The 8,418-nt window shown below is 42.1% G+C and overlaps 1 pseudogene; it reads left to right on the top strand.

Annotated features, from left to right (window-relative positions):
* The first annotated feature begins 1,450 nt into the window (after positions 1–1,450).
* Positions 1,451–7,486, top strand: LOC128119545 (40S ribosomal protein S9-like; annotated as a pseudogene).
* Positions 7,487–8,418: the final 932 nt, after the last annotated feature.

Here is an 8,418-nt window from a genome sequence, read left to right as displayed (position 1 = left end):
ACCAAATAAGATGACCCACTACAGTGACACCACACACAGTGCCAGGCCCCTGGACGTGGTGGCTATCATCCATTGATACTGCCTCGGACCGTCATCCACTGATTTAAAACTGCACTCCCTGAAGACATAAGTTCAAGGTGACTCAAAAGATGGAAGGGCAAGCAGCTGAAAAACAAAGTATGAAAATGTGGATTATAGCCAGACATGGTGCCATACACTTTTAATCCCAGCACTCAGGAGGCAGAGGCAGGCAGATCTCTGTGAGTTCGAGGCCAGCCTGGTTTCCAGAGTGAGATCCAGGAGAGCTAGGGCTTATTACACAGACAAACACTGTCTTCAAAAAACAAAAAACAAAAAAACAAAAAAACAAAGATAAGAAAGAATGTGGATTATTAGTCCAAAGTAAAACTGAGTAATGGGCACGTCTACTCCCAAAACAGAAAAGGCCCTTAAATAAAGGACAAGAGTACTCTGCTGTCTTCGCTCAGTGTGGTGGCCATGTAATATATCTCAGTGGCAGCACCAAGGATTTACAACTACAGAAGGAAGAATTTCTATGCAGTGGAAGTTGTGGAAAAAAATGAATCATGTTCATAGGAAGAACTTAAGAGGAAGGATTGTTTGGGCATGGTACTTCCTTATTTTTTTTAATTTTTGAGATTAATACAATTACGACATTACTTCCTTTCCTTTCCTCCCTCCAAACCCTTCCATGTACCCCTCCTTGCTCTCTTTCAAGTTTATGGCCTCTTCTTTCACTAGTTGTTATTGTATGCATATATATGTCTGTCTGTCTGTCTGTCTGTGTGTGTCTGTCTGTGTGTGTACGCGCGCGCATGCGCGCCCATGTGTTATATCCCTAAATATATTCCTGCTGAACAGTGTCTGTGAAGGAATGCTCTTTCAAGACCCCACATTATCCCTACCTTTCTGCACATCAACATGAGCTAACACATCAAAGAAAAGCGTGACAATTTAACACCAGTACCTTAAACCAGGGCAGAGCTGGAGACTAAGAAGGTAAGCTCTTTCACTGAGTATCTTGCTTATCAAGGAAATATATGTTTTATTATTCTTTCACCAATTTGTTACTCCTGCTAGAAAAAAAAAAGCACAAACTTTGTAAACTTTGCAGCCACAGAGACCTGAGCTCCAGCAGCCCTAGCTTTTCCTCTCGCCCCGTGGACATCACAATCTTGTCAGCCCCTCCATCATTGGCACTCAATGCACAGAAGCATCAACAAAACTCTCTGGAACGCTGTAGATCCTTTGAATATGGGTTCTGTCCTCCAGACTGTACTCCTAACCCTGTGCCAGTTTTCAGGAGCTTAATTCACAATGACACAGTGCACTGTCGGCCAGGTCCCTCAAACGAAAGAAGTTTATTCCAAGGTCCATAACGAAATGGCAGCACAATTTGGTTTATCTGCAGGGAAGAAATTCCCTGACGATGGAGGTGGACAAACGTAAACAGTCATGTGCTGAGTGCATAAGGCTGTTATAAAGCACTTTATTCCACAGCCATGCCAAGAATGGCTGCACTGTTTGGGCATACTCTTGAAATGAACCTCTTTTTTTTTTGGTTAGAAGACTTCCTTACAACTAGTCCCAGCACTTGGGAAGCAGAGGCAGGCTGATCTTTGAGTTCAAGGCCAGCCTGGTCTGCAGAGCAAGTTCCAGGACATTCAAGGCTACACAGAGAAACCCTGACTCGAAAATTAAAAATTAGATAGATAGATAGATAGATAGATAGATAGATAGATAGATAGATAGAGATATAGAGAGAGAACCTTACAATTTCTACAAATGTCTCCTCTTCATCCAGTTATGAACAGTTTGGAATGGTTTTGAACATTCTATCAAAGTATATTATTTAGAATAAGATTCAGTGGCACAACAAAAAAGACCCCCAAAAATCAGAACCTAAAATCAAACAGAAACGATTTCCTTTTCTTTCCAGGATATGAAGAGTTGACAGGACAGTGATGTGATCCTCAAAATATGGCTCCCATCCTAGGATTTATGCAAGTCTGTCCAGTAAGCAGGGTAAAAAGTTGGGAAGGACAGGTGTACAACCCATAATAATAATCATTCATGCTTTAAGTTAAAAGCCATTAGCCAAATTTAGTCGTGCTGCCATATTAGTTACAAGGAAGACTGGGAGATGAACTGTTATCCTGGAAAGCCTGCTGTCTAGCAAGAGCTCAGAAAGTGATGGGAGTGGGGGAATGGGGGACACTACCAATGTTTGTGTCAAAAAACCAAAGTGGGGGCTGTCTCAGTGCATCCAGGCAGCATAATGCAGAATCTGAAACTTGGTGCGGCATTTATACACATCATACAGCAGTAAAGACCCCAGCAACAGAAATGGAGGCCGTAGTACAAACCTTCTTGTTTATGTAACAGAAACATGAGTCACTGAGTGGTCCTGGAGCCAAGCAAGCTCCATCTGGGAAGACCTTAATATGCTGACCCAGAAAAGTTGGAGTAGAGCTATGTTGGAACGCAGACAGCACTTAGCATCAATCTTTTCAAAATTCAAAAGTCATGGGGAGGGCACCCTGAACAAGCCTGAACTAGCCTGAAGAACGCCAAGAGAAGAAAGAAAGAGTCCCACTCTAATTCAGGGTTCAGGGTTTATGAAACACCAGGTCAGATGAAGTGACAACACCCCCTCTTTGACTGTGAGAAACTATTTCCAGGGCCAAAGAACAGCAATTCCTCTCTACTACCCAGAATGAGCTTACCAGACGCCATTTTGTAAAGCCTTACAGAGATCTTTAGCAACCTATTTGAGAGAATTCCAGTGTTACTCTGTTTCCTTGTCTCAGCTTCAAATTCTTTCCACTCCTTCAGGAAACCCAGAACGTTTTTACATGAAGCACTCACTTGTCCATTAACTTGGGAAAAGTTTGTCCTAATCTCTTGGTTTTCATTAATAATTGGTCTTCTTCTCTACCTGTGTGTACCTGAAGGGAACTTCTACACCACAAGGCAAAGAAAGTTTCCCCCATTTTTCCCCCCAAAACAAGAGACTATATGATGATTTCTAGTTCCTACATGAACAAGGTTGTGGGGACAAGACACACCAAAACACAGACCACCAAAGATGAGTCTCAATCGCTTGTTTAAAATCAATATAAACAGAAGTATTCCCCTTGAACAACTCCACAGGATAACTGAGGAAATCTGCTATGACATTAAGCACAACACCACTAATTGTGAAAATTCTTAGGAAGGAGAAAAACCCTGATGCAACACACACACACACACACACACACACACACACACACACAAATACACATACATACTCATACACAGACACACTGACACACACACAAACACACACACAGACTCATACACACACAAACACACACAGAGACTCATATGCAGACACACACGCATACTCACTCATACACAGACACAGATACACAGACACACAGACACACACACACACACACACACACACACACACACACACACTGACACACTGACACACAGACACTCACACAGACAAACACATGGAGCCAAAAATTTCAACAGTTTCCAGATGTGCCGTTCCTTGCTCCATGGATGTGAGTAAAACCTATACCTTTGAATTTCAGTTTTCTCCTTTGTAAAAGACAATAACTTGCAAGACATTACTTCTGTTAATGAGGTCTTTCTCCTTTTTAGCATCCCTGAGTTTTTGAAACAGATGCTTAACAAAATTTTAATTGCAGCATCATGAATAGTACAGAATTATATTTTAAAAATTTCCTACTTCACAACCAAACTTAGTCAATGATCTTTCCCCTAACAGTTGAAGAAAATTTCAGATTCTGAAGATCCTTTGCAAAATTAAATTTAATAAAGGGTATGGATGAGGCCTTACCCCTGGGCTCTATCCCATGAGAGTAGGGTGCAGAGAGGGGATAGGGACAAAACTGTGTTCTAAAGAATTCTGTTCTTATCTTCACCTTCTTTCCACATGTGTGTGTCACTTTATTGGTGCTTTTCCCTCCAAAGTGATTTTATTTATGATTCATATCCTGCTGGCAATAAAAGGTTTATAGCAGCTGATTTCCCCATTAATGTTAGCTTCAAAGGATTAAAGCTAATTATGGCATTGGTTTTGATTACACTTAAGCTCACTTAGATTTGCTCTAGAACAATATGGCGATGAACTGGATGGCTCTAACAACAGGCCATCACTCTTCCACATGGACACCGAGGATCACGCTAAGGCTCAGCTCAACAACTCCACCACCTCCGTGAACACAGACAAGCTCTGCGGTCCAAATTCACTCCATGGAGGCTGTGAATGTGCTGGATCTGATTTCTAGGGGGTCAGTCCCAGACTTCTTAGTGGAAGAAGAAAATATCAGATCCAACTCCCAACATTCCCAAGAGAGTCCGCTCTAGATGGGGATGATTTCTGAGGCTTGACAGAAAACAGAAAGAAAAATTTTGTGAGAAAAAAATTGTGTCATGTCTATTTCGGGGGGGGGGGGGGGAGCCAACTTGTCTCAGACTACACACTAGATTTCTGTGTAGCTAGTTGTACCAGGCAGCCTGGGGTTTCTCCCCCAACTTGTTCCCACCCACCCCCGACCCTTGCTTCCTCCCTCCTCATCTTCTTACTGCCAGCCTTATAAACCTTGATCATCTTTGAGTCTTGACTCTTACTGTATCTTCGCCGTCTTCTCCACCTCCTACAATCGCAGACATTTTTTCCCTCTGAGCACAGGGTGCCCACACTCACCTCTACAGCCTCCCATTCTATGATAGCTGAATCCCCATTGCCTTCTCAGCCCCTTGCTATGAGGGTAATGGGTTTCACAGGGACTATATACACCCTCTTTGTGGGTGGATAAGTCATGGTTATCTCTACCCTGGTTGTCTAGACAAGGCTCTCAATCCTGAAGTATTTCATCCTGCTTAAAGTTGCATTAGTCTTGAAGTGGTTATACCATTTAAAATCTGTAACACCAAAAGCCTTAAACCAGTATGAATTGGAGAGGTTTATATCCAACTATATCTGTTCTAGAACACCATTTACATCTCAAAAAATGAAGCTAATCATTTACCTCATTTCTTTTTCAAATTAAAAGTTTTGTTTCCTGTTTTAAAAATACAATGAGTGATGTGTTTGGTTTTGCAAACATTGTGTTATATTTCTCTTCCTGAAAATTTCTCTAGTCCTATACCCTCAGATGCCTCAGTTTTCCCACAGATCATTATAAAATGAAGATTCATCCATGAAGTGGTAGGGGGGATCTATTCCTTTGGGGGAAAGGCATTTGTTTGTCCAGAAAGAAAAGTCCTCTATTTCCTTAGACTATGCATCTAAATAGCCACAAGTCATCTCCTATCCTTTATTGAGGACCAAGGATCATTGAGGACAGCCCGGCTGTCAATTGCAGGCTAGCCTAGGCTAGGTATGGTGCACAACTTTAATCCCAGCACTTGAAGCAGAGGCAGGTGGGTCTCTTTAAGTTTAACGCCCAGTGCGTTCCAGACCAGCCAGAGCTACACAGTGCTATCCTTGAGAGAGAGAGAGAGAGAGAGAGAGAGAGAGAGAGAGAGAGAGAGAGAGAGAAGAAAAGGAAGCAAGAAAGAAAAGAAAAGAAAAGAAAAGAAAAGAAAAGAAAAGAAAAGAAAAGAAAAGAAAAGGAAGGAGGGGATTGCATAACCCTGAGTCACTTCATCTCTGGCATCTTTGGGTTCTTCTGCTGCAGTGGTACTGTAAGGCCCATTTCCAGCATTCTTGTGAAGTCTAAATGGGAAAATCTTCATGAAGGTCTTAGCCTAGCCTAGCCCATTCTATACTTCAAACAATCAGTAGTCAGTATTTATCTCTTAGTTATTACCATGCACTATGTATTGATTTTATTATAACTAAAAAAAAAAAGAACACAAATATGACCTATTATATAGTACTGAAAGCAGTTTGAGATTTAAGGGGTTCAGGACTGTTTCAGACTCTTCACGCTTGTACCGTGTGTATGCCAGAGTTCTCTAGAGGACACAGAACTAGCAGAATGTATACATGATTATGAGACATTATTAGACTGGATTATAGGATCAGAGGCTACACAGTCCCATAATGCCTTAGGGTGGCTGCTTTTGGTTGTCACCTTGACTGGAGTAAAAGGCATCTAAAACTGGAGAGACACATCTGTGCGCCTTTGGGTACATTTTCAGAGAAGATTGGCAGGTGAGACGGAGCCTGAGGATGGGGAATACTCATTCCCGAGGTGAGTAGCCCTTCCCCACAAGCAGCCAGTATGCAAAATAAATGTGAGAAAACCAGCACCATGAGGGTGCTGTTGTGTGCTTCTTCCTGTGTGGGTCTCGCTATACACTAGATTTCTATAATTCCTGCAGCATTAGCCTTTTCCGCCATTCAACAATAACTCAGTACCAGCAAACTTCCAGGCTGTGGGTGCTGGACTGGGAAAGCTGAGTTGCCTGAACTGGGCAATTCCAGGTTTCTCAGGGGCTCCAAATACAGACAAACATTGTTGGATTACCCTGGCCCTATCATGTAAGCCAATCTTAAATCCCATTTAATAATACACACACACACACACACACACACACACACACACACACACACACACACATTCTATTTGTTCTGTTCTTCCATCAGGGCTTCTTAAACTCTTTCCACTAGTGTCCCATTTGCCTAAAAAATTGTTTACATGCCCTTTGTCATGGGGATGAGTTCGCCAGCACAGCAGCGTGCCTAGGGACATCAACACGCCGCCGGTTGCCAGAAGTTGAGTTTGACACAAAAACTATGTGACCCCACTGAGACCTTCTGAGAAATCGGGTCTCAACCAGGAACTAAAGCTGATCAGAGAGTATGGGCTCTGGAACAAAGGTGAGGAGTGAGGGTCAAATTTACCCTCTCTAAGATCTTCCAGGCTGCCCAGGAGCTGCTGACGATGGACCAAAAGGGGCATCTTTTTGAAGGCAACGCTCTGCTGAGGCGACTTATTCTCATTGGGGAGCTGGATGAGAAGAAGCTGGATTACATCCTGGGCCTGAAGATGAAGGATTTCTTGGAGAGGCAGCTGCAGACCCAGGTCTTTAAGATGAGCCCGGCTGGCGCGGTGGTGGTGCACGCCTTTAATCCCAGCACTCGGGAGGCAGAGCCAGGTGGATCTCTGTGAGTTCAAGGCCAGCCTTGTCTACAGAGCAAGATAAAGGAAAGGCGCAAAGCTACACAGAGAAACCCTGTCTCGGAAAAACAAACAAACAAACAAAAAGAAGATGAGCCCGGCCAAGTCTATTCACCGTGCCCATGTACTCATCCACTAGTATCATAGCAAGGTACAGAAGTAGGTGGTGACCATCCACCTCTGCGTTGTCTGCCTGGACTCCCAGACTCTCCCTCTATTCTCCTTAGGGTGGTGGCCACCCAGGCCGTATGAAGAGGAATAACGCCAAGTAGGGCCAGGATGGTGCTGGAGACAGCGATAATAAGGAAGAGGGTTGAATTAACACCTCCCAGGACTGGAGGATTGACTAGTTTTCCAGTTGACTAATAAAACAGAATTAACAAAAAAAAACTCTTTTTTTTTTTTTTTTTTTTTACACAGTGGCTGGTATATAGGTATACAGGATAGACATGGAAATAAAATATTTACTGATCAGGAATTTGTTTTAAAACAATTACTTGGCATACACATAGTTTTCCTGCCTATTACAGATGAAAGCAAATTTGCATGCCAGTAAGGTGAATAAACTTATTTTTGCATAAAGAACTAAATCTTGGATGAATGTTTGTTGATTGAAATTTTGAGTTTATAATCAGCACTGCTGAGAAGGCTGCTTCATGCACACACACGTGTACACACACACACACACACACACACACACTCACACATACACACATATATATATAACAAGATAACAGAAGTATGTTCAGGGCCATTTGAGAAATTGTTGAAATTTCTGTCCTCATCCTAAACCATACCTTATTTAATGATTTTTTTTAATTGAACTCAAGCCAGCCACTCAGACAGCAATTTTTTAAATTGAGCATTCTAATGCAATGCAGAGATACATAATTCGATACTTACATGCTAAGGAATGGTGGCAGAGAAATGCTAAGTCTTTGTTTTATGTAAATAAACGATTACGTTTCTATCACAGCAGAGAACTTTGTATGCACAATAAAAACTCTGCCATTCAGAACACAATGGACTGGATTCTGAGCCAACATTTCTTGGGCAACGTTTATTGTACTGTATAGCATAATGACATATGTGTATAATATACACATGTTGCATGTTCAGGACTAAGACTACAATGAAGGCAGGTAACACAGACAACTACTAAAGACTCCATATATGTTTAATTTTAAGTACATCTTCGGTTGTTGTACATTAAGAAAACTTTTACCATTGCCAATTTTTTTTGTGTGAC

This window comes from Peromyscus californicus, unplaced genomic scaffold, assembly GCF_007827085.1.
Source record: "Peromyscus californicus insignis strain IS unplaced genomic scaffold, ASM782708v3 Scaffold_24__1_contigs__length_46423439, whole genome shotgun sequence".
Classification (NCBI taxonomy): Eukaryota; Metazoa; Chordata; class Mammalia; order Rodentia; family Cricetidae; genus Peromyscus; species Peromyscus californicus.
Note: the sequence above shows the minus strand (reverse complement) of the source record. Positions and strands in the feature narration are given on the sequence as shown.